The following is a 27,290-nucleotide window of genomic DNA, read 5'->3' on the forward strand; positions in this document are numbered from 1 at the left end:
CAGAGAGAAAATGGAACTTGTGCCCTGCAGCTCAGGTGAAAAGACATAATTAAAAATACTGCACTGGAAAGTAGTTTCTACTTCCCAGATGGCATCTGGCTTCTGCATGCTTACAAATGGCCACATATAATACAACCAACATTTTCAATTAAGCTCCTTCTATTTGTAACAAATGTAGTTATTTATCACCAATGGAGGAATTCCAATGGATACGTTGAATAAATGGAGAAAAAAGGGATTGATTGCCAACTATTCTTTTCATGGTTAAGCGTACAAACATGAAATAAGAAATCTAAAGAAATGAAAATTGCCCAAAGTATGGTGGCTCACTTCTATGATTCCCATATTTGCAAGGCTGAGGAGGATCACTATGAGTTCAAGGCTAACCTAGGCTGTGGAACAAAAACTTGTCTTAAAAGACTCAAACAAATTTTAAAAACCCAAAAAGAAAACAATACACTGGCTAATACCACAAGACATGTTTTCAGGCTAATGGGTTGCATGCAATGCCACTTCAGAGAATGTAACTCATGCCCCTGGCTGAGAATGAAGAGTCTGGGCTGGGTGGGTAGTATTCACCTGAGTGAGGAGAATAAAGTATCTTCTCTATTCCATCTAATTGACACAGTTGAAGCACCAAGCCTAATCAAATAAGTGGAATACAAAATGATCTAAAATTCTTCCTAAGAGGCAGGGGTTGTCAGCTTCTGTTTGTCCTAAATACTGAGATATAACAAATGATCTCTACTGTGAAAAATATTTTAATCTATTTTTTGTAACACAAATTGCTAAACTGTCATATTAATAAAAAAAAAACCCAGAGCCAAATACTGGGGTAAAAGCTGAAAGATCAGAGAGGCAGAGCAGCAAGTCACCAGTTCTTACCCCTACGAAATCCTCTACCCCCAAAGAGAGAGAGATTGTTCCTGTTTCCTCACACCTTATATACCTTTCTGTGTCCTGCCATATTACTTCCTGGGACTAAAGGCATGTGTCACCACTGCATGGTTCTGTTTCTCTCATGTAGCCCAGTGTGGCCTTGAACTCACAGAGATCCAGACAGACCTCTGCCTCATGAGTGATAGGGTTAAAGGTGTGTGCCACCACTGCCTGACCTCTATGTCTAATTTAGTGACTGGCTCTGTCCTCTGATCCCCAGGTACGCTTTATTGGGGTACACAATATATCACCACAATTTCTCATTTAAATCTAAAGCAAAAGTGTGTATGTTGGCGGGTTGGGCAGAGGCACAAATGCACTCTTGGAAGATCACATTGACACATGATGATGAAGGAAAGACTGAAAAAGCCAAAGCAATAGGTCCAGGCAAATCATCAGAGCATGTAGGGCAGTGTGATTATACACAAGGGCCATGATTTCCCTGTGCCTTACAGGTTCCCGATTTCATCCTGTAGAGATGGCTAGCCATCTTAATTAATGAGCTTCCTGTTACGCTGGCTTCCACGGATAACTCAGAGAGAAGCTCAACTGGCAGCATAGGCCCCATCTCTGGCTCTGAGACCAGATGGTAAAGAGGGACGGAATGCAAGTCACCAGGAGCGCAGTGTGCTCAGCTTGTCACTGGCATTTATAAAACACCCGAGGAAAACCAACCTAAAAGATGGAAGGTTTATTCAGCTCATGGTTTCATTAGTTTCCATCCACAGCCACTTGGCTCCATTGCTTCTGGGCCTCTGCAGGGGCAGAACACCATGGTAGAGATGGTGCAGGTGTCATGGAGGAAGGGAGAAGAGAAGAGGAGAGACCTCGAGAGCACTCCTTGGCTATCAGAGGCAAGCACCCACTGACTCACTTCCTTCAATCAGGAGGAAGCATTCCCACTTTGCAATAGCCCAACAGCACCACCAGCTGGTACCAAGCTTTCAACAATGAAGACTTCTCTCTCTGGCCTCAAACGCTGCTGCTATAAAGATTAAATGTGTTCTTAGTTCTGAACACATCATATGCCCACATGATGTCACACCTACATGGTCACCCACTGTGCTTGCCTGCATCTCACTTCCTCCCTTGCCAGTTTCGAGCATTTACTTTTTACTTCACTCCACTCCCTTGCCAGGACCTGCCTGTTTCTGGACCTCTACCTGGCACCAAGTTTTGGCTCAATTCAGCTTGCCAACACCCGCATCTGCCATCAGGGAAGCCAGTTTCCTAATACACACAGAGAGAAAAAGCAATTGAGAATTTAAGGCAAGAAACAGGACGAAGTCTGCTTGTGTTTCTCATAATATTATTGATATTATTGGTAATATTCCACATGGCCTTTATCTTCATCCCACATTTTGGAAGCTGTAAGAAAGATAAATACTGAACTCGCTTCCTGACTCCATGTGGTTTTCCTTTGGTCCTTTCTCCTTCTCCATCAACAGACACATTTATATTCTCATTAATTCAGCTGCTGTGGGTTTACAAGCATATGTTCACTGGAAGGTATTTAAATGATTGTGACCTCAGAATGGAGTGAATAAAAACCCTCATTATTTAAAGAATTTTAGCATATTCAATGAGGTAAATGCTGAATATATCATGTGCAGACCAGGCTTCTTTATTTATTCTAAATCAATGAATATAAAATGGATTTTGAAGGCTTCTGTTTCTGGTAAGAACAGAAGACAGCCACGATAGGACACAGTTGTCACATCTAGAAGAGCTCCAGGTACTGAAGAGGTTTAGTAAATACTTGCTGCGTGTATAACCTAGTGCATTAGTTACTTTGTTGTTCCTGTGATAAAAAATCTCATGACCAAAAGCAACTTAAGGAAGAAAGAACTTGTGTGGGTGCACAATTCCAGAGGGATGGAATCTATCCTGGCAGGGAAGACATGGGGTGTCAGCAGGAGCAGGAAGCTGACTTGTCCCCTTGTCATGAAACAGACAGAGAAGGGAGCAGGGCTCTGAACCCTCAAAGCATGCCCTTTGTGATGTACTTCCTCCAACAAGGCTCAGCTTTTAATGGTTCCATAACCTCTGAAAATAGTGCCACCAACAAGGGACTAAGGGTTACAATACATAAGCCTTAAACCACCAGATCTAGGGACCTGAAAGAGCTTAGGTGCTATTTCTTCTGTTTCCAATGCTCCTCCCCCAATATGAACAGAGCTTGGAGCTCAAAGATGATACACAGCATGTGAATAAATTGGTAAATGAAAGACCCGGTCACCAGTTTGTCATGCTCCAAGCATATTTAAAGAGCACATATGCAGACAAAAAATGCATTGCAGAAGTAGGAATGGTTATTACCTCTATGTTGTGTGTTTGTTTTTGTTTCTACCTTTCTGATTAACATGAATTTTTTTTATTATGAAGACAACTACACTGATGATAAATGGAATTCAAAAAGCATTAAATTTGTTTAAATAGAAAGGATGATTTCACTCTTGCTCCCCAAAGACAGATATTTTTAATATTTGAAATACACACACATACATACACACACACATTTTATTTATATGTGAAATGGTTGGCACTGTATGTATTGTATTATAGCCTGTTTTCTTATTTAATGATAGTTATTTACCTTTATCTCATTTTTGCATATTTATTTTATTACTCAATTAATTAATTAATTGTTCCCAACCCAATCACATTCTCCCCTCCCTCTCTCCTCTCCTCCCATCCCCTCTTCCCACCTTCCCCTCCCCATCCACTCTTCCTCTTTTCTCTTCAGAAAAGGACAGGCCTCCTATGTATATCAGCCAGCCATGGCATATCAGGTTGCAGTAAGACTAGGTAGGCACTTCCTCTCCAGTTAAGGCTGAATGAGGCAACTCAGTAGGAAAAATGGGTCCTAAGAACAGATAACAGAGTCAGAGACATCCCAGCTCCTACTGTTATGAGTCCCACAAAAAGACCAAGCTAAACAACTGTCACATATGTGCAGAGGGCCTAGGTGAGTCTCATGCAAGCTCTCTGGTTGGTGGTTCAGTCTCTGTGGGTCCCCATGAGTCCATGTTAGTTGACTCTGTGGATTTTCTTGTGGTGCCCTTGGCCTCTTTGGCTCCCATAATCTTCCTCCCCTTGTTCCACAGGATTCTGAGAAGTCCACCTAATGTTTGACTGTGGGTGTCTGCATCTGTTTCTGCCAGTTGCTGGGTGACGCTTCTCTGATAACAATTAGGCTAGGTAACAATCTGAGTATAGCAGAATATCATTAGGAATCATTTCATTGACATTTTTTTTGCCAATCATGTTTGGTTCTATCCTAAGTCTCTGAGATGTCTAGCCTCTGCATCCTTGCCCTCTAGGCAGCATCAGGGGTGGGCTCCCTCTCACGGTATGGGTCTCAAGCTGGACCAGTCATTGTTCGGCCACTCTCATAATTTCTGTGCCACCTTTACCCCAGCATACCTTGTAGGCAGGGCAAATTGTAGGTCGATGGTTTTGTGTCTGGGTTGGTGTCTTAATCCCTCCACTTGAAGTCTAGCCTGGTTACAGGAGATGGCCGGTTCAGGCTCTGTATCTCCCATTGCTAGGAGTCTTAGCTAGAATCACTCTTATAGATTTCTGGGTGTTTTCATTGCACTAGGTTTCTAGTTCATCCAACTGATGCCCCTGATTCCAATAGTCTCTCCCAGTACTCTCTCCTTCCAACCTCCCCCCACATGCTCCCTCCTGTTTCCAATACCCACACTCCCATCCAGACCCCTCCCCTTTCTGCTTGTGACATCTCCTCTATTTTCCCTTCACAGTGAGATTCTTGAATCTGCCTTGAGTCTTTCTTATTACTTAGCTTCTTTGGATCTGTGGATTGTGGCATGGTTATCCTTTACTTTATAGTTAATATCCACTTATTAGTAAATACGTACCGTTTATCTTTCTGGGCCTGGGTTACCTCACTCAGGATGATCTTTTATAGTTCCACCCACTTGCTAGAAAATTTCATGATGTCGTTGTTTTTAGCTGATGAGTGATACTCCATTGTATAACTGTACCACATTTTCTTTATCCATTCTTTGATTGATGGACATATAAATAATTTCCAGTCTCTAGCTATTACAAATAAAGCTGCTGTGAACATACTTGAGCAAGTGTCCTTGTGATATGATAGAACATCCTTTGTGTATGTCCAGGAATGGTATAACTGGGTCTTGAGGTAGATCTATTGCAATTTTCTGAGAAACTGCCACACTGACTTCCAGCTGTACAAGTTTGCACTCCCACCAACAATGAAGGATTGTTCCCCTTGCTCCACGTCCTCTACAACATGAGCTATTACTTGTGTTTCTGATCTTAGCCATTCTGACAGGTGTAAGACAGAATCCCAGAGTCATTTTGATTTGCGTTTCTCTGGCAGCTAAGCATGTTTAACAACTCTTTAGGTGCTTCTCATCCATTTGATATTCCTCTTTTGAGAATTCTCTGTTTAGATCCTTACCTCATTTTTAATTGGATTATTTGGTTTGTTGATGTCCAGTTTCTTGAAATCTTTATATTTTGGAGATCAGCCTTCTGTCAGATGTGGGGTTGGTGAAGATCTTTTCCCATTCTGCCATTTTTGCCCTTTTAATGGTGTGCTTTGTGTTACAGGAGCTTTTCAGTTTCATCAGGTCCCATTTATTAATTGTCTGTCTTAGTGCCGGCACGATTGATGTTCCATTCAGGAAGTTGTCTCATGTGCCAAAGTATTCAAGGCTATTTCCTTCTTTCTCTTCTATCAGGTTCGATGTATCTGATTTTATGTTTTATGTTAAGTTCTTTGATCCACTTGGACTTGAGTTTTGTGCAGAGTGATAGATATGTATCTATTTGCATTCTTCTACATGCTGACATCCAGTTAGAGAAGCACCATTGGTTGAAAATGCAGAGCTAATACCAATACTTCTCAAATTATTCCACAAAATAGGAACAGAAGAAACATTGCCAAATTCATTTTATGAGGTCACAGTTACCCAGATACCCAAACCACACAAAAACCTAACAAATAAAGAGAATTAAGATTATCCACCATGATCAAGTAGGCTTCATCTCAGAAATGCAGGGATGATTCCTTATGATTCCTTATATATAAATCTGTTGATATATTCCACCATATAAACATATTGAAAAAAAAACACCACATGATCCTCTAATTAGATGCTGAAAAAGCCTTTGATAAAATCCAGCACTCATTCATGATAAAAGTCTTGGAGAGATCAGGGATACAAAGAATGTAACCTAAATATAATAAAGATAATATACAGCAAGCCAATAGCCAACATTAAATTACATAGAAAGAAACTCAAAGAGATTCCACTAAAATCAGGAACAAGACAAGGCTGCCCACTCTCTCCATATCTATGCAATATAATACTTGAAGTTTTAGTGGAAGCCAGAAGAAAATTAAAGGAGATCAAGGAGATAGAAAATTGGAAATGAAGAAGTCAAAGTATTGCGATTTGCAAATAATGTGATAGTATACATAAACAACCCCAAAAATTCTATCAGAGAACTTCTACAGCTGATAAACACTTTAACTCAAAAGTGTCAGTAGCCCCCCTATATCTAAACAATAAATGGGCTGAGAAAAAAATTAGGGAAACAACACCCTTCACAGTAGCCGCAAATAATATAAAATATCTTGATGTAATTCTAACCAAGTACGTGAAAAACCTATAGGCAAGAATTTCAAGACTTTGAAGAAAGAAACTGAAGAAGATATCAAAGATGGAAATACCACCTGTGCTCATAGATTAGTAGAATTAACATGGTAAAAATGACCATCTTATCAAAAGCAATGTACAGATTCAATGCAATTCCTATGAAAATTCTAATACAATTCTTTACAGAGCTTGAAAAAACAACACTCAATTTCATTTGGAAAAACAAAAACCAGCATAGCTAAAGCAATCTTGTACAATATAAAGAACTTCTGGAGGTATCACCTTCCCTGATTTCCAGCTGTAGTACAGAACTATAATAATAAAAAAACACGTGATATTAGCATAAAAAACAAACAAGTTGATCAATGGAACAGAATTGAAGACCCTGATATAAGTCCACATACCTATGGACACCTGATTTTTGAAAAAAGCCAGAAATAGACAATGGAAAAATGAAAGAATCTCACTGTTTTAATAGACATCAATTATTTTCTTGAATTAATACACTAAAATGTATTCAAACTATTTATGGTGATCAATTAGTTCATTTAAAGCTTTTTGACTGTGATCAATATAGCACTTCATACTTGTCAAGTTATTATCTCAGACAAAATTTCTCTAAAATAGATGCTATTTGAAAACTCCAAGAAAGGTTTTTATGTATTTTTGATAGAATTCTCCAGAGATGGTATATCAATATGAAGAGAAATGTACATTCCAATTTTGCATAAGATTTTTTGCTTCTCTATAATATTAGCTGAAATCAGACATTATGAAACAGAACCATCTTTGTTCACTTGATGAATAAAAATATTTCATCGTTTCCATTAAATAGTTAAATTGTCCTAATTTTGTGTTGTAATATTATTTGCTGCTTACTTGCCAATTGTGCTGTATAGTTGGCCCAGTTTCTTCAAGGATTACGTGTCTTTTTTACTGATCTAAATACCGTAAAAAGGTGCAAAATTATGAACAAAAATATTTGTAATATATGTTGAAGATATTTTCCTTGCTAACTTATTGCCTCTTACCATAGTTCTTTAAAATTTTTGCCATTTGCAGATTAGTTCTTTTTATACTATACTGTCAAATACATTACCTTTTTATTTCATGGTTTTTGAGTCTGGTGAAAGCATTTTCTACCTCAAGAACATTAAAATACTCCACATTTCATAGTACTTTTAGATTGTTAAATTTGAAGTCTATGTAAACTGGACATGTGTGTGTAATGAGATGCAGAAATTTGAATTAATTTCCTTATCAAATAAGGATCTAGCCTTTCTATCATTAATTAGATAAACTGCTTGCTAGCACATTAGACTGTTGCTGTACTATACAACCACATGTTCCTACATCTGCTCATCCTAAATCCATTATTACATTACTTTATATGAGTATGCATATTAACTATGAATTCTAAAATATATTCAAGTGTTACAGAAACAGTCAAACCGCAGAACATGACTAATGCAAAGAAGCATGAAATGGTGGGGTTTCTCAATGGCATTATATGTCCCAAGATTCCCTGCCTTCCTCTCTGCAAGCTCCTCCCAATTCACTTGTAGTTTCTTATTCAGTATCTAGCTCCTCTGAAAAGTTATGTCTTTGAAGGCAGAGCATTTAAGTTTCTTATAGAGTCTTGAATCCCAATGTAGAGACTTACTAACATTCATCAGCTAATTTATATTACTTACATATTGAATGAATCAATGACTTCAATCTTGCAGAATTAACAGCTGGATATATTTTTGATGTATGAAAATAGAAAGCAAGGAGTCAAATTGGCTATTATAGACAAGAAAGTACCAAAACATTTCAGAGGACAACTCAGCTTCTTATTTGATAATCTGATCTAAACTGAAGTAGTAGGTAGTAAATCATAGAAATATTTAACTCTATGTTAAAAAAAGGGAGAGGCTTGATTGGTTAACTGGGGAACACAGCACACACTTGCCTTTAGCATGACTTCAGTCCATGATCTCACCAGAGAAGACATGAATTAACCAACTTGTCACAAGATGTCACTTGGGCTGTGATAGACAGAACATGACATATTTGATCACTTCAGCAAGATCTGGATTACAGAGAGTCTCGCAAGCTAAACTGATACCACTTTGCTAGATATTTATGTTTTTAGGGGAAAAGCAACATTATAAGAATAAAATAGTAGGGCTGGGGGATGGCTCAGTGGTTAAGAGCACTTGTTGCTTTTGCAGAGGACTTCAATTCATTTCCCAACATCTGAAAGCTCACAATAACTTGTAACTCTAGCACTAAAGGATCCAACAGAGTCTCCTGGACCCCATAGGCATTGCACAAACATGCACATACCCATATACAGATATACACACAAGTACATATTTTTTTGGGGGGTGCAGTTTGAGACAGAGTTTCTCTGTGTAGTTTTGGTGCCTGTCCTGGATCTCACTCTGTAGACCAGGCTGGCCTTGAACTCACAGAGATCTACCTGACTTTGCCTACCAAGTGCTAGGATTAAAGGCGTGCGTCACCACCACCCAGCACAAGTACATAATTTTAAAATCTTTTTAAAATGAAGATAATATACAGAACTCACTGGAGAACACAGCTGAGATTTGACACTGCCCACACCTCAATTTGTACAAAGCAATCTGTCTGCGGCAGCCAGTGAAGAGTTCTCAAAACAGGCATGGTTAGATGTTATAGGCCTAGCCAGGGCCTAAACAATAAAAACTATGTAAAAAAATAAATCTTCATTCATGACTGAAAGTGCAAAATTTAACTGGTTTAAATAATAAAAACTAAGACTATAATTTTAAAGGGTAACAAAGAAAGATTTTTGACCTTGAGAAAATGTCAAACAATAAAAAAAAATCACCAATCATAGAAACAGTCATAAAAGTTGAATACTTGGATTTACCAAGATTAAAATTCTGTGCTTTTAAAATATACTTTCAAATCCGGAATAGTCAACATGGCGGCCACCATAAGATGCCTCAGTAGAGTCTTCAGACAACATCAAAGGCATTGTCTTTCCAGGACAGCTTACCAGGCCCCTCCCTACCCTTGCTCTGAGAATGATCTCTGGACTCACAGACATTTTGCTGTTGCTGCTGCAAAGCCAGCGAGGAAAATTAAGAAAGAAGGAAAAGATGTTAGATGAAAAAGCAGATGATATAGAAAAGATAAAGTCATACACCTACATCGAAAGTGAACCTGAAGATGATGTCTATTTAAAACACTTGTACCTGCCGGGCGGTGGTGGCGCACGCCTTTAATCCCAGCACTCGGGAGGCAGAGGCAGGCGAATCTCTGTGAGTTCGAGGCCAGCCTAGTCTCCAAAGCGAGTTCCAGGAAAGGCGCAAAGCTACACAGAGAAACCCTGTCTCGAAAAACCAAAAAAAAAAAAGAAAAAAAAACAAAAAAAAACACTTGTACCCGAGGCAGATCTATGAGGTGGAGAAAGCTGTTGATTTACTTAAGAAACTTCAGATTCTGGACTTTACCAATCCAAAGCAAGGAGTTTATCTTGATTTAACATTAGATATGGCATTGGGGAAAAAGAAAAAAGTGGAGTCTTTTGCCAGTGTTATCAGTTTACCTTACCCTTTTGCTTCAGAAGTCAACAGAGTTGCTGTATTTACAGGGAATGAGTCAGAGATTAAAATAGCAGAAGAGAATGGAGCTGTATTTGCAGGAAGAGTGGATCCGGTTAAGAAGATCTTGGATGATGAGGTTGTTGTGGACTTTTATGTAGCTGTTCCAGAAATAATGACTGAACTTAACCCATTGAGAAAGAAACTTAAAAAAAAAAAAAATTCCAAAGGCTACTAGAAATTCCATTGGTCGTGACATCCCTAAAATGCTTGAATTATTTAAAACTAGACATGAGCCGGGCGGTGGTGGCGCACGCCTTTAATCCCAGCACTCGGGAGGCAGAGCCAGGCGGATCTCTGTGAGTTCGAGGCCAGCCTGGGCTACCAAGTGAGCTCCAGGAAAGGCGCAAAGCTACACAGAGAAACCCTGTCTCGAAAAACCAAAAAAAAAAAAAAAAAAAAAAAAACTAGACATGAAATTATGGTAGATGAAGAAAGGCCGAATTTTCTCAGCACCAAAATAGCAACATTGGATATGCCAAGTGACCAGTTAACTGTCAATCTTCAAGCAGTTATAAATGAAGTCTGTAGGCACAGACCACTAAATCTGTATCCATTTGTGGTGTGTGCCTTCCTTCGCAATTCAACCAGTGAGGGTTTGCTGCTCTAGACCAACTCGATGTTGCCCAAAGAAGCTAAAACCAAAGAAGCTGCCTGAGAGCTGTGTTGTGAAATTATTGGGGGCAGGATTAAAAACAACAGAGAAATCTATAAAACTGCATTGTTTCTAGTTTGGCTCCTTGTGTTTTCTTGATCAGTACATTTAGAAGTAAATTTTAACACTATTTTTTTTTTTTTTTACAGTTTCAAAAATAAATGTCAGTTTTAAAAAAATAAAATATACTTTCAAGAGGACAGAAATACAAAATACAGGCTGAGAAGGAATATTTGGAAAACACATATTTGATAAAGTATATATATGCACTTTTTTATGTACAAGGGGGGCATATTCACAGGTGTATGGTATCTGTGGAAGTCACACATATGTAGCTGGTAGCCATTCCAGCTTTGATCTGGAAATTCCAACCCCCATTGAGGCTTTAGCAACTGTCACACCTACAAGGCAGGGCCAAGGGAGGTGCTGGGAGACCCGAGATCTGGATGGGCCAGCATGCTCTCTCTGTTCCTGGACCCTAGATGGTGGAGGTTGACTGAGCAGAGCTCAAAAGAATACCGCTGGACTTCGATACACCTTCCCCAGACCCTACAACATACCTTTCCCTGTTTTGTAAGTTACCCACTAAATAAATCTTCCTTTTAACTACGTGGAGTGGCCATAATAATTTCACCAAATCTGGCGCCCAACGTGGGGCATGAACCCACGACCCTGGGATTAAGAGTCCCATGCTCTACCGACTGAGCTAGCCGGGCTTATATTGTCCTTGGATAGAGGACGTATCAGATATTAAACTGATAAGAACAAATACTACACTTGATCTTAGCCAAAAGGCTGAGAAAATGTTTTAAAAATATAGACTTTCTGGACAGTGAGACATGTCTGCTCCTGACAGCACCGATTTACTTCAGAGAGGAGTATGGGCATCGAAGACACTCCATATGGAGTTTATCTTCACCTTGGCAAAAATAGCCATTTGGGCAAGAAACTGTTCTTGCCTGGACTGCTTGATCAACTGGACATGCAGGACCCATAGGAAGGTGACCACTGAACTTTGCTTGACAAAATGGTCCTTCAGGTTCCTGCTTTGCAGAGGAAACTGTCAGACATTCTACAGGACACAGAAAAAAGTGAATGAGAGACTCTAGGCCTGTGGGGTGAAGACAAATGCACCAACTTTACAAGAGAACTTTGGATGACTGTCCAGGCTGTCAGCTGTCTCTGTCTACCCTGCAAGACTTCCGAAAGTTGCTTGTATCCTTCTCCCATTTCTCAGGTAGTATTATATCCTTCTGAAGTCTTTGATGTGGTTAAAGACTAGATACTTACAATTTTCCTTAGTTATGATAAAAGATAAGTTAGATATAAAACCTTAAACTCACAAATATAAGAAAAATATCTTCTTTAATATTGTAACTGTAATTCTTACTCGCTAATTGTTTTGTTATATGTTATTTTACTATGTTGAAATTAAAATCTTCCTTTTTGAAAAAGAAACAAAAGGGGAAGTGCTGTGGATATTGTTCTATATAAATAAAGCACTGATTGGCCAGTGACCAGGCAGGAAGTATAGGCGGGACAAGGAGAGAGGAGAATTGAAGAAGGAGGAAGGAAAGAGGACCAGCTGGAGCCGCCGCCAGGACAAGGAAGATGTAAAGTACTGGTAAGCCACGAGCCATGTGGCAAAGTAAAGATTAATAGAAATGGGCTAATTATAAGAATAAGAGCTAGACAATGATAGGCCTGAGCTAATGGCCAAGCAGTTTAAATAATGTAAGTGTCTGTGTGTTTACTTTATAAGTGGGCTCTGGGACTGACAGGACTTGGTGGTGGGAGCTGGAGAGAAATTCTCCAGCCACACACATACCTGACCTCCTGTAACTCATGTTGCTGGTGTCACCCAGTGTGTGTGCTGGGAGCTCATCTCTGTAGGATCTATATGCACTCCTAGCCACTAGCCATGTTTCCAACCCTGGGAATATCTGACATCTATAAAAATGTTCTCTATTCTGATTGTAGGTGTTTCTATGAACTTCTGTGTCTTGTTTCACTAAGAATTAATTTTACCTACAAATTGGATCCTAATACAGCAAAGTTTAAAAATCAAATGAACAGTTTTTGAAAGAGAAACAAGCCATGCATACAGGGACACACCTGTCATCCCAGCTTTTGTGAGATGTAGAAAGAAGAACCAGGAACTCAAAATCATTCTCTATGTAGAATGTGTGAGTCTAGCCTGGGCTACTCAACACCCTGCCCCTAATTTTTTTTTCTTAAATGTAAAGTGAAGCATTCTTCAAAAGTGCAGTTGAAATGAAACCATGAAGCATGGGTAGATATGAGCCAACTGGAAGATTAGGACAAGACTGCTTGAGCTGAGGAACATTTGTGTAAAAGATAAGGGGGCGGGGATCTGAGTGTCAGTAGCAGCCTGTGGCCACCATAGCAGAGACATTGTGAAGGAGTGCATCAGATCAGGTCCGGGCTTGTCCACCATGCAGGATTTCAGCAGTATTCTAAATGCAGGGAGACCTCAGTTAGCCTTTTTCATATGCTCTAAGAAAACAGCACAGACTTGCAAACAGCAAGGATTTGCTATTCTGGAGGCTCGGAAAGATATGATCAAAAAGCCTCAGAGTCCTGTGACAACTGGCTACAGAGTGTTGCCTTCTTGCCACATACTCACAAGATTCTTTGAGGTGCTTTGATAAGGAAGAAATACACCCTTGTCATCTAGTCACCTCAGAAATACCCACCACTTAATACTCTGCACCAGAGAGGTAGATTTCAATAGATGAACTGTAAAGAGTCACATTTAGACTCTGAGGGATTTCACGCAGAGAAATAATGTGATCTGCTGTCATTTTTAAAAAAGATTTATTTATTAATTGTGTACACAGTGTTCTGCCTACATATATGTCTACATGCCAGAAGATGGCACAAGATCTCATTATAGATGGTTGTGAGCCACCATGTGGTTGCTGGGAATTGAACTCAAGACTTCATCAAGAGAAGCCAGTGCTCTTAACCTCTGAGCCATCTCTTCAGCTCTGATACATATTTTTAAAAGATCAGTCTGAGTATTGCACTGTGAAAGACTGGGACGGGAAAGTTAGGGTAGGGAAAGATGAGGAGGGCATTGTAAAGGGAGATAATAGAAGATCCAGTGTTGCTAATGAGCTTCAAATAGGAGGCTTATCACTGATGTACTTAGACCATCAACTATGCAAATGAAACCAATGACAAAGTTATGTCATATGAGTTTGTTGTGAGGATAAAGTGTATATAATAAGATTGCATCCTTGCTCCACATAATGTCAATGCTGAATACATGTTACCCAGTCCTTAAAATGATAAAAATAAATTGCTTTTCTTTATCTCCTTTTACTCTCATCTTCCTGAAAGTTGCCACCAGTCCTGAGAAGCCCCCATCCCTTACACATTCCCTTCCTTCTGACCATCTTACCATAGACCTACTGGGAACTAGCCTTGTAAAGAAAAATGCTGATTATTGGTTTTCTCACCCAAATTATAATAATAGTGGATCAATATTTTTAAGAACTAGATCCACACCTCTAATTAAATTGAACAGACACCAGATGGTACCTAGATAGTATTAAATTGATTTTATTTTGTTTTTTCCCTGAATTTAAACATTTAAGTCTTCTTTTCTGAGGGTGGCTTATTGAACCTTTCACATGATTCTTTAGTCCTCTGTGTTTAGTTTTATGGTAATATCAAACCTATTTTTGTTTTTTAATGTTATTTCCTCCAAAGCTATTATAATAATGTAAATATAAATTATATTGTCTTGATAAAGAAGACTGAACAGATATGAAACAAGAAGGAAAAAATAATATTAAAATAAACTTGAAAAAAGGATGAAAGGAACGTGTGTGGGCAATAGGATGCAAAGGTTGTGGATATGGGGAAGTCAACAAGAACTCTATTTCCCACCTCTATTGGCATCGGTGAAATGTGTCTCACTGGTCATATTGAAGTCAGGGAAGGAATCTTTTTAGGATATAAAAAACAAGTTAGTGAATTGTTTTGAGGCAACAGTAGAATTTTCAAAGAGATATATCCAGGGACATCTATTAGATGGGGTGCTGTAGTTGGATGCACTAAATGAGGCAGCTGAGATAAGGTGAACCACTAGAGGAAAACTGTCCTGCAAGGTTGGTTATCCTGCAAGAAGATACATTCAATATCAGGCATCATCAAGCACTAGAGGATGTTCTGAGATAGATTGGCATGTAAAGGGGGAAGAAGTAGAAATCCTGTTTCTAAGGATTGCTGATCAGAGCCAGTTATTCATTTTAAAGAGTTTTAAACAATTATCTAGACAATATTCAAAGGGCCAAAGGGAATATGCATACAATACCAGGTCAGTCAGTCAGTCGACAAGACAACAAGAATCAAGGCAAAACTGCAACCACATACATCTGTGCACACACATGTACACAGATGAGCATGTGCATACACACATATATCATACACAGAGATGGTTGAGTGTATTCTAACACAGCACATGTGAAATACTAAAAATATTTAATGCCAAGAATTAATGTGCATTACTTGAAAACTGCAAAGTGGTAAGTCAGTATTATTAAGATACACATGTAATCTAAAATTTGAAAGAAGACAGAAAAGTGGGGAAGAGAAAGACAGAGTGAGGGAAATCAATATTTCATGGAAAAGTATGACTAATAACAGACACTTCCTGGACCTCCAACATGTATCACACATCCTGATAAGCATAACATTGAAATTATTTCTTTTAATTTTTATATAGTGTATATATTACTTTACACTTAAAGAAGCTGAATGTCTGAGGCATTAAATACTTTAAGATTATACAGCTTGGGGTTGGAGATGGTTCTGTAGTTAAATTTGAGTACTGCTTTTACAAGGACTCAAGTTTAAATCCTAGTACCCATTTTGGGATACCCACAACCACCCATAACTCCAGCTCTGAAAATCTGACATCCTCTTCTTGACTCTGCAGGTACCTACACTCACACATGTACAAATCCAATGCAGACATGCACACATACACTTAATTAAAAATAAATTAAGGGCTGAGACTGGAGAGATGGCTCAGCAGTTAAGAGTTGGTTGCTCTTCCAGAGGTCCTGAGTTCAATTGCCAGCAACCACAAAGTGACCCACAAAAATCTATAGAGAGATCTGATTGCCTTTTCTGGCATGCATGTGTACATGCAGATAAATCATTCAATATATAAATAAATAAAGCTTTACAAATAAAATAAATCTTTTAAAAAGGATCAACTTGTTTATAATGATTAAAAACCAAGGTTGATTCTGGGTACATCTTATTATAATATTTGTGTTACTTGAAGTGTTACCTATGATTCTATAAAGAAAGAACATGAGAGACGCTGAAGCAAGGTGTTTGTGCCCTGAATTACTTGTGTAACAGACTTCTCTGTGTGGACTTCGCCTAAGGTTTCCACATGTATCTAAATCACCCTCACAACTTTTATCTGCATAAGAAGTGGAATAAAACACTGCCTTACAACCTGTGGGGCTCCCCAGCCTCTGAGAAGAGCTAGCTATTCCAAAACACACCTCCACCAATTCTCTTCCACTCACACCAAGTCAAGAGCTTGGGTGCTGCAGCTGAAAGAAGGACCAAGCACAGAGGACAAAGTTCCCTGGCTACTGCACTGCTAGATAGCAGGCTTCTGTTTCCACATCACCTACTGGAGCTCAGATGGAGCCCCTGCACTGGTTTCTAGTAAATCTGTAGAGAGGATGCCAAGTTCTGTCCAACCCAGAATACTTAGATTGCTTTGTTTTAGTTTTAGCTAGGGACCAAACCAGGGTCTCACACGTGATTGACAAGCACTCTGTCACAGAACTGCATCCCAGTCCTGTTGATATTGTTTCCTTGTTTTCCTGTGGTGAAAATTAAATGCAGAATTACACACATTCTAAGCAAGTTTTCTACCACAGAGGTCTATCTGCAGTCCCAGAGTTCTTCCTTAAAGTGGCATTAAGGATGGTTTTCATTTCCACATTATACTCATTCAAGCACATAGCAGACAGTGGGGAAGTGGTTATGGCTCCTGGTACTGATTCATAGATTCACCCATGTTGATCTTGCCCATGGCATGAGCCTGCCACACTGTAAGGATACCCTCTAAGAACAGTTAGTTCCCAGGTCACAGCTTTGAAGGCAGGCATCTACCCTTCAAACAAAGGCCAATGAGAATGAATTGTCGGCAGCTGGGAAAGTGAATGACTTCTTGGGGAAAGTCAATCATTGAAGTTCATGTTAATGTAGGAAAAAATATTGCTGAGAAGAAAGCAGAGTTCAAATTTATAAAGGTATCATGGCCAAAGAGGAAAAAATTAAACCTGAAGAGATATAAGAATTACTACAATGAACATGGACATGCACTAGTTCCTAGCCTATCATAAAAAAATATTAATTTTACCTTCTGTGTATGAATGGTTGCCTACATGTATGTATGTGCACCATGTGCCTGGTGCCTGAGAAGGTCAGAAGAGGGAGCCTGATCTCCTGGAACCTGAGTTACAGAAGGTTGTGAGCCACCAAGTGGGTGATAGCAGCTGGCAGAGGATCAGGTCCTCTGCAGAGCAGGAGGTGCTCTTAACTGATGGACCAGGTCTCCATGAGATTGTCGGAGGACCGGGTATGCATGTTTTGAGCTAATTCTTCAGACCCCAGACCATGATTTTCTGCAAAGAGTTTCTCCGTGAGACTGTGTGTGTGTGTGTGTGTGTGTGTGTGTGTGTGTGTGTGTGTGTGTGTGTGTGTAGCCACAGTATGCATGTGGAGGCCAGAGGGCTACTTTGAGGAACTGGTTGTCCCCCACCACACACACACACCTTTGCATGAGTTCTGGGGATTGCAGTCAGATCATTAGACTTGTGTGACAGAAGGTTTTACCCATTGACCCATCCAACTTCCTTCCACTGGACAGTAATCACATCAATGATGTAGCTTTTCAAGATATAGCTTTCTGTAGACATCATAAGCCTAGCAACCCACTGGACAGCCAACTCTTTAGTGTCTTTGTCCTTTGTCCTAGACTCTTGATTCTATTGAAAATATTAACTGGTTGTTATCACAGTCAATTTCAAGCTTTTGAAACTGGTGTGTGTCTTTAAAATTATATATTTATTTATTTATCATGTATGTGTGTGTGCACATGCACACATGAATCATGGCAAACAGAGGTAACAGGACAACTTGCAGACTGGAGTAGGTTCCCTCCTTCTACCATGTGGGTCATGGGGATAGAACTCAAGTTGTGTGTTATGGTAGCAGGTGACCTTACCATCCCACAAGTACCAACATAAAGTTTCTAACATTACAAAGCCCTGCAGCTTGTGGCTTGTTCATGTTCCCTTTTATTCCCATATTCAATGCATCAGTTTCTTTTTACAGGCCATCTATTTTCTTAGAGTCTAGAAGACAGTGGAAGTCTGGAAGCTATTTTTTAAAGCCATCAACTCCTCCACCATATCTCCTCCTTCTAAGTAAGTCTGTGAAATGGATTTCCTTTACACAATGTGAGTTGATGTTTAGGCTTTTGCTATGGCTGCATCTTACTTCCAGGTACCAGCTACTCTATTATAGAGCATTGGTGATTCTACAGCTAATACTAAGGTCTGGACACAGCAATAAATACTGGCCTAATAAAAAAACTGATAGGATTTTGGGTGCAAGAGCTGATGGTGGGTGATACAGAAACTGTTTATGGGCTGAAAGTTCCCATTTTATAATAACCTTTGGTTTCTACTTATCCCATTAATAAATGGAACAGAGAGAATTACAGAGTAGTCTGATTTTATTTTATAATTGATAATCACATGTGCATCCAATTGTCAAAAGGCTTCTGAAAAAATCTAACTGGACAAAATTAACCTTTTAATTATTGGATCAAAATATGCTTTTAGAGTTATGAACCACTTCTGAGAAGGACAAGTTAAGGAAGGCTGGGCAGCATTACTTACTAACCAGAGTACTCGGTGTACTTAGAAGTTTGGCAATTTACCCTGCTTTCATGGTACACACATACATATGCAGAATTCTAAGCCTAGGTGAAGGAAATTGACAAAGTCTTGTGTGCCTCTGGGAATCTGAGTAAGAGTTTTGCATTTGTGAGCAGTTTAGAAATGGTGACTCAGGGAGACGCTAGACAATAGAGTTTTCCCTCATCAGTTTTTTTTTTTAACTTGAAATATTTGCACATTCAACAGCAGTCAAGGTTTCCTTATTCTCCTTATCCCCTCAGGCCTTTGGTCTACCAGCCCCTGCCAGGTTAGGATTTTGCAAACTTTGCCAAAATAGGACAATTTAATCACTTTGCTTTTTCTGTTTTGTTTTTTGTTTAAAGAAAGACAGAGACAAGAAATTATTTTCAGAAGGAAAAAAATTGCAGATTTCTAGTTTTATGTTTTTCTTTTTAAACAGCTACACCTAGTTGGCTAATGTGTCTCACACAGCTCAATCAGAACATTTGCATATAAAATCTTTTGCTGTTTTCCTGACAGTGTTGAGTATGAGGAGAGGTGTTTGCCGGCAGCTGGAGAAATTTTGAATCCTGGGATGGAGGTAAGGTCTATACATCACCTAATTGCAGTCTATTACAGCGCTGCCGTTAGCCTTCTATCCTACCGTGGGCAGATTTTCTCTGAATGATGGTGAGCAGACTCCAGACAGCTGCTGAGTTGCCTGAAGTATGGCACTATTTGAATATTGATGCACTTTGAGGGAATATAATGAATGAAACTGAGCTGTCTTCTCTCTAAAAGCTTGCCGTGAGGCACAGGAAGCCATCTGCACACCTACAGCTACACCAGGCTTGCCACACTGTGCTGTTTCACTGTGGGGTCATAGTGGCCTTGGGATAAGGGCAAGCACTCTGCTGTTAGCCTGGTGACCTCTCCATTCTTCTCACTTTCATCTCCACAGCTTGGTATTCCTTCCTGATGATTTTCTTTAGTGCTGAAGAGGTGTTCCTCTTTATCTCTTCCCTTTCTTTCACCTGAACATCAGCAACTTGGCTTTAGAATTGAACTTGTTCCTTCTGTTGGTGGAGAACTGAACAGACAGAGAAACTTTGGAAGTAATTCACCCTCTTTCGAGTGATTTTTTTTCCTTTGAGATGGGGTCTCATATAGCCAAGACCATCCTCCAACTTTCTATGCAGCCAGTAATGAGTTGAATTTTTAATCCTCCACCTCTAACTCCCAAGTGCCGGGCTAGTGTCACCAGGCTCAGTTCATTTGGTTCTGAGAACCAAACTCAGGATTGCCTGGACCCTGTCTTTCCCAGAAGCACTTTCCGACAGTGTCTGTGTCCTTATTTGTAGTTTCCACTTTCAAGTTACATGGAGACTGGTTTCTAGATTCTTGATGCTTCTGTGTATGGCGGCAAGACGGAATTGTGCTCTTCAGTGATGAGGTATCCACAGAAGGTAGGGAAGAAATCACACATTGGGAGGAAGGAGCCAAGCCTAATGATTTTCCTCAAGTAGAAATATGGTGGATACGGGGAAATCTCTGTATCGTGATGCGTGTGTTTTCCTTTGTTCTAACTGCATTCATTAGACATTCTTCTACACTAGGCTCTAGGCTGAGTGGTGGAACACCGTCAGGTTGCCTTTGTAGTTCTCAAGAGACATGCAAACAACTAATATTTTGTTTTATTATTCTTAAAGTTCATATTAATTCATTTGTAAGAACCTAACTTAAACAGTTTTTGTTTTAAAACACTTTAGAAATCTTTCAGATATTTCAAGAATCAGAAAAATTTAAAAATTCTGTCAATACCATGATTTTTATATATGGGCATTACATGTGTATCTTTTGAGGGTTTCTTGGCATTTAAATAATATAGGGGATTAGTAATGAACATCATTTGAGAAAATAGGAAACAAGGACATTTCACAACACTGAGAACATTAAATCATTTTACACTATTAGTAAGAGGTAAGAAATGTTACTTTTAACTGAAAATGTTTAATTTATTTTAGCTGATTTTTATGAGCAATGTCTAACTGTGGTTATAAAGGTAAGGCTGGGAAAGCAGTAACTTAATAATTGAACAATATAAAACTGTAATTGATATTCATAAAATATGATGTGTGTGTGGGAGAGAAGTGTCTATGAAGGAGATAAGATAAAACAGATTTTAAATATCTGACTTAAAATTTATCAGATAAAAATATGGAGTAAAATCTTAGAACTTAGTTGCATAATTATTCTCTTTGTGAAACAGATTTATATCTAACAGATGTATCTAAGGGGATCTTTTGATGCTTTTAATGTTTTGGAGTTTAAATTTTTTTAAACAAATAACAACATGTTTTCCTAATACAGCAAGATGTGCCTTCCATCCCACTGGTAAAGAACACATCTCTGTCTGTATTGCCCTGTAACACTCTCCTAGAGAATCTCTTTGAAGCTCATTTTGTGATTTTATTTTCTCCAATTTTATACTTGAAATCTGAACGTGAGTCACTCTAATTGACTTACATTCTTGTAAAAATTTTTCAGAATTAATTTTATCAGCCATTTGCAACACAGCCTGGTGCTCATCACTTGGAGGATACTATTGAAGGGGAACTTAATTGGATGAGATTTATTTCTCCCCCACACACCATTACAGATGCTATAGAAATGTGTGTACAGCTAAAGGAGAAATGGGGAACAGGCTTGTCTTTCTTCGGCATAGTATTTAAGTAATATTATTACCGTATTAATCAGTACCCAGAGTGACATGGAACACAGTGCTTTGATTTTTCTGAATTCTAATTGAAACTGAAAATCAAGTAGTAGCTCTTTTGAATTGCTTTTCACTGATTTAGAACGTATGCAAATCTGTCTAGAATAAAATAAAATCTTCCTGAACAATCAATTCAGCACAATTATTTATGGAGAGTCAGGCTGCATCTATGAAACTCAGGTAATCACTCTGAATCTCTGATGAGCTGATTATTCAAATCAGTGGTCAATTAAGATGGTCATCTTATCTATATAATTATTAGAGTAATGTACATCAAGTCATACATACTCCTTTTTTAAAATGGCTGTACATTTCTGCTGACATGTGGGACTGCCCCTTCTTTTGCCTTCACAGATGGATCTGTGATTATTCACAGACATCAGGACCCAGCATTCAGGTGAATGATAAGGACATGAGTCAGAAAGGTGGAGGAACAACTTCACACAGACTGAAGGGAAACTCGGAGGAAGAGAGCACAATACACATCTAATGCTGAAGAGGCTGAGCACAGTAATGACAGGAATGCATGAGCATGAAAACGCACAGGCAATCCATGGCAGAAAGAGAACCCACAGAGAAGAAAGACGTTACATTAGCCAACACCTATGGCAATTACCACACAATGCTGAGGTCGATGCAAAACTTTGAACTGACATATTTTGGAAACTGAGTCCAAGAAACAGAAGAAGGAATGGAAATGGGAGGGATAAAAGCCAGTTCATGGGATCGCATCAAATCTGTTCGTACGGGAGCTGCCAGATATCAGTTCTGTTCAGGAGCTTCAAAAACTCAGGAATGGGATTCAGAGTTCTGTTTTGGTGGGAAAAGATGTTTATCCACCACCTACTAAACTCTGAATCAAGACTCCATTATGTTTGCAGGTTTTCACAAGCATCTGAACCCTAAGTGGGATTTGCTAATGCTCAAATAATTATCAAACTCTATAGCAGAACATGAAGGATATTCAATCCATACAATTTAACATGCAAGTATCACCATAGCAACTGAGGTCAAAAGATGGGCAGAAAGGATCTGATCCAGAGCAGGTGAGTATCTAGAATGACCTGCTCCCTCAGACTACAGAGACCTACAAATTTCTCACATTGGACCCACCAAAGACGCATCACAATGCTGGTTGCCTGTAGTATGCAAAACTGACTTATATAGTATTAGTCTCAGCTACTGCATCCTAACACATTTCAGTAGCTTATCTTCCTCCTCTAGCACCTATTCAGAATTTTCTTTGAGTTTGGATTGCTTGGTTAATGAGAAAAATCTCAAATATCTTTTCCCCAAAAGGATATATCCTTTAGTTGCTTTACCCCTGTAGGGACATGGTTGTTGGCAATTCTCATTTACTTTTATCACTATGTGTAGATGCACCAAGACATGCTCTGCAGGCTTCTTCAACTTCAGAAGAATTCCTAGTAGCAAATGTCCAATCAGATTCAATTCCTCTAGACAGTGTGGTACCTCCTGTTCTAACCCTTATGCTTTAAGTCAATTCCTCCTATGTGTTCATCCATGAAGGGTGCTGGCATGGTGACAGTCCATTGTCAGCTGCATCAACTTGCACATCAAATTCATTTCTGAACCACTTGTGGGCTTTTTTATTCCGTTACATGACAGAGACTATACTTTCCCTTCCATGAGGCCATACTGTGAGTTGCAAGCAGGGGGAGAGGGAGTGTTTTACTGGTCCAGCTAGTTAAAAAAAAACAAAAGTGATTGGTCCCCCTCCTTGCCTGAGCAGTGCAGGAGAGCTGGCCCAGGTGACTTGGGTGCTGAAGAGCTGGTGGGCTGACAGACTCAACTACCACCCATGCCCAGATTCAGAGATTTGAGTTGGGCCACCCCAACATCTATGAGCTACTGGAGTGTGTGAAGGAGCTGTTCCTGTGGAACCATATCTGCAGGATCTCCATGTCTCAGGACAACAGCAGAATATCCAAGAGGAGTCTATGTGAGGGTCCAGTGTTGATGGTGTAGAAGAAGCCAGAAGCCTTGAACCAGGCCAATGACTCATTGCAATGAACACTTGCAAGTAAAGCTGATTGGGCAAAGGGGTATACAATGTGACACTGTAGCTTCCAATGCCACTATGACAAATGAATATGTAATGGAGATTCGGGAAAGATAGAGGAGTAGACTGGTATATGCATCACAGAACTGCAGAAGTTGAGTGAAAGTTGTAGGCTGCAATTGATAGAGGAGCAGGTCATTTTCAGAAGGGTCAAATATTTTTTTTTTGAGGGGGAAGTTACAAGGGTGGAGGGCAGATACAGAAGGACTGGGAAATGAACAGGATTGAGGTGCATGATATAAAATTCCCAAAGGATCCATAAAAAATTACGTTTTAAAAAATGTGACTGGGCTGGGCTGGCGGTGGCGGTGGCGGTGGTGGTGGTGGTGCATGCCTTTAATCCCAGCACTTGGGAGGCAGAGCCAGGCAGATCTCTGTGAGTTTGAGACCAGCCTGGTCTACAGAGTGAGATCCAGGAAAGGCACCAAAACTACACGGAGAAGCACTGTCTCGAAAAAAAATTGTGACTGGTGTGGGAATCTAAACCACATTTTCATGACATTCAATGATGACCTCCTAACCTACTAAACCAAACCCAAATTTGCCATTTTGGTCATAGTGACAGATTGTTATTGCACCTGACCATCCATCTTACTCAGTTGTTATGACAAAGCCAACTTTTTGATAGGACACATTTGTTATATAGTAACTTGATATCCCATGATCAAACACTCCTACTAGGACCAGGCAGCCTGCTAGTAACATTTGTTTTCTATCATTTTGTTCCTTTTTCTCTGTCTGCCAGGCTGGCTTCAGCCTCAGCTTCCTGAGTACCTGGATTACCTTTGCCCCATTCACCTTGTACAGATGCAGGAGTCAGGGACTACTCTAAGACATCAGCTCTGACCAGACATAAGATGTGCTGTTTCACCTTGGTGTTGGAATTCCCAGCCTCAGAACTAAAGAAATGAACATATACAGTTTCTAAGCTGCCCAGTTTATGGTATATGTGATGATATATTAGTTATTTTTCAATGACTCTAAAACACCATGACCAAGACAATTTGAAGGAAGTGTTTATTTGGGTTTTAGTTCTAGAGGGATAATTGTCCATCCCTGTCACAGGAAGAAGCAAGCATGGAAGCAGGCATGGTAGTTAGAACAGGAAGCTTAGGGCTCACAATCTAGAACCATAACCAGGAAGCAGAGAGAGCGAACTTGGAGTAGGGTTAGGTCTTAGGCTCTCAAAGCCTCCCCGCCAGTGACCTACTTAGTCCAGCAAGACCACACCTCCTAAACCTCCCTAAGCAGTTTCAACAACTGAAAATCAAGTGTTTAAAAGCATGAGCATGTGGGGCTCAGGGGGCATCAGCATTCAAATCACTGCTTGCAGCAACATGAGTAGAACAAGATAGGTTTAAACTCCACAGTTCCTCCCGGATTATAAATTCCATTTTAGTGGCACTGGGAACGTGGAGGGTGGTAAGACAATGACAGAAACTCCACATTTCCTGTAATAAGATTGTCCCTCCACAGGTCAGGGAAGCCTGCTGGTTTTTGTCACATTATAATTCTGAATCTCCATCAATTTGATATTCTAAAGAATAGCACATTAATTTAAGATATTGATGAAAATGCAAACCAAGAAGCAAAAGTATTGTGTGATATCTAGTCACCAAAAACAGACCTGAAAGCAGTAGTATTACCTATTGGAGATTCAGAAACACTTAACAGCAATGAAGAGTGGGTGGTCGAATAGTCTGAGACATATTGTCACTGTCTCTCGGCAGTGACAGACATAGACATATCAACTATACATTCAGGAAATGTGTGACCATAGAGTAAGCCCACGAACTCAGTGAACCCATTGTCAGAGATACTTGGGCCAGGTCTTTGTATAACCATTGATCTCTTATATTTGAATCACCACGTCAGTTTGGACTGTTTGACTTCTGATTGGAAGGTCAGCTATAGCATCTAATAATATTCAAAAATATTAAAAGTTTCCTCGTGCTACGTTAATGGCTTATAGTACCTTTGGTAAAAGATGGGGAAAATGATTCTTGTATTCTTGTTCAATAGTGCTGTAAAGTTATTCCTTAAGGGGGCCCTTCTTGAACCTCAGCAATGAAGCTGAAAACAACTAAGCCCTGTAACATGGTGGTGTTCCATCCTGAGATTTGACTCGAAGCAGCATTAGGGAGGAAGATTCCTGTAGGTGGTGGGTTGAGCTGAGGGCAAGGGAGGATGAATCGGTGGCTTTTGTAACAACAGAAGCACTTTACAGTACAAGGACAGTGGTGACTCTGAAGGCTGTGGGTCTGGTTGGCTTACATAAGTGCTTTTAGAGGCTTTGGGGGTAGGAAACAGAAAACAGGTTAAACAGCTAAACAAAGAAAGACACATAAAGGAGACAAAGCGTGACAGCGTACTGCCAGTGGAAGCTTGCTTACTCAGGCCTGAACTTCCTAGCTGACCCTACAATAGCCCATGTGGTGTTAATATGCTAAAACTGCATAAGTAAAAATACCATAACAGAAACTATCGACCTGTTTCCATAGTGCTCATCACCACGTTGCACCCGTCTGCTTTGGTGTCTATAGAAGAACGGCTGCCATTACTGGTCTGTGGGCTTGGGTGTCACATGCAGAGGTTGGAACTGCATCTCTGAAGTTAACTTAAGCACATTGTTCAACAGTTTATCATGTCAATAAAATGAAAATGAGTGATTTTGTGAAAAGCCATGGTTTAGCGTCTCAGAATAAGTTAAGTGAAGAGATTAGGTGAGTCTGTTCTTGAGCAACGACCTCTTGGGTTAGGTTTTCTTCAATCTGACCATTATTTCTGTGGCATATTTTTTTAAAGCACAGTGTCACTGATTCAATCTCAGAGTAAAGGGGCTATCTCCCAATACTGGTTGGTGAAATGCATGGAATTTATTGTTGGGGGTGGGGATAAACAGGTACAGAAGACATGAGTATTTCTGTTCATGTTTGGGACTTGTCTAAATCTATCACCTGCTTTAAAAAACAGAATCAACTTTGCTGATCACTGAAGAGAAGTATTCAGCTTCTAGCAGACCCCTTATCACCCAGTACTCAGCCACCACCCAGTAGAGTGACTGTTGGCTAAGCCTCCCACCTTGGTATATCTGCTTCCACACCAGAAATATAAGGAGCACCTAAAAGGATTAATGTGCTCATATGTGAAGCTTCCTCCAGCTCTGACATTCAGGAATGCCACGATTCCATATCTAAGAGTCCATGGTACACACACCCTATAGAGATGACTTCTGAGCTTAGCCAGTGTGTCACAGAGCCCCCACCATGTCTCTGAAGTGGGAAGGCAACAGCTCCCTTTGCAGGGTTCTCAAAAGCAAAGCATGAGTTCTTCTCCACTGGAGTCATCTTGCTCCTAGATTTTATCTGAGCACCATTACAGCCATTTCCTCTGAATGTCCTATCCCTTCACATCTAACTCACCAGTGGTCATAAATCAGAATCCTGGTAGGGAATAAGCCATCCAGGCAGAATTGAATAGTTTCTGGTTCTGCTGACAGTAATTTTAAATGACTCTCTCTGCCCTTGCCTTTGTGACAGTGTCCTCTCTGTGCAGAATTTTCTTCTTTAAAGACT

At 39.7% G+C, this 27,290-nt stretch overlaps 1 long non-coding RNA gene, 1 other non-coding gene and 2 pseudogenes across 2 annotated transcripts; 2 read left to right on the forward strand and 2 right to left on the reverse strand.

The window, feature by feature from the left end:
- Window positions 1-9,539: 9,539 nt before the first annotated feature.
- LOC143269475 (large ribosomal subunit protein uL1m-like) lies at window positions 9,540-10,889 on the forward strand (annotated as a pseudogene).
- A 640-nt stretch (window positions 10,890-11,529) lies between these two features.
- Trnak-cuu (transfer RNA lysine (anticodon CUU)) lies at window positions 11,530-11,602 on the reverse strand. The gene has a single exon. It is a non-coding gene; the product is annotated as a tRNA-Lys (tRNA).
- LOC143269641 (U2 spliceosomal RNA) lies at window positions 11,566-11,693 on the reverse strand (annotated as a pseudogene).
- A 6,610-nt stretch (window positions 11,694-18,303) lies between these two features.
- LOC121823907 (uncharacterized) lies at window positions 18,304-24,038 on the forward strand. The gene is made up of 3 exons (XR_006065547.2): window positions 18,304-18,379; window positions 19,397-19,457; window positions 21,987-24,038. It is a non-coding gene; the product is annotated as an uncharacterized LOC121823907 (long non-coding RNA).
- Window positions 24,039-27,290: the final 3,252 nt, after the last annotated feature.

Source organism: Peromyscus maniculatus, chromosome 19, assembly GCF_049852395.1.
Source record: "Peromyscus maniculatus bairdii isolate BWxNUB_F1_BW_parent chromosome 19, HU_Pman_BW_mat_3.1, whole genome shotgun sequence".
Taxonomy (NCBI): Eukaryota; Metazoa; Chordata; class Mammalia; order Rodentia; family Cricetidae; genus Peromyscus; species Peromyscus maniculatus.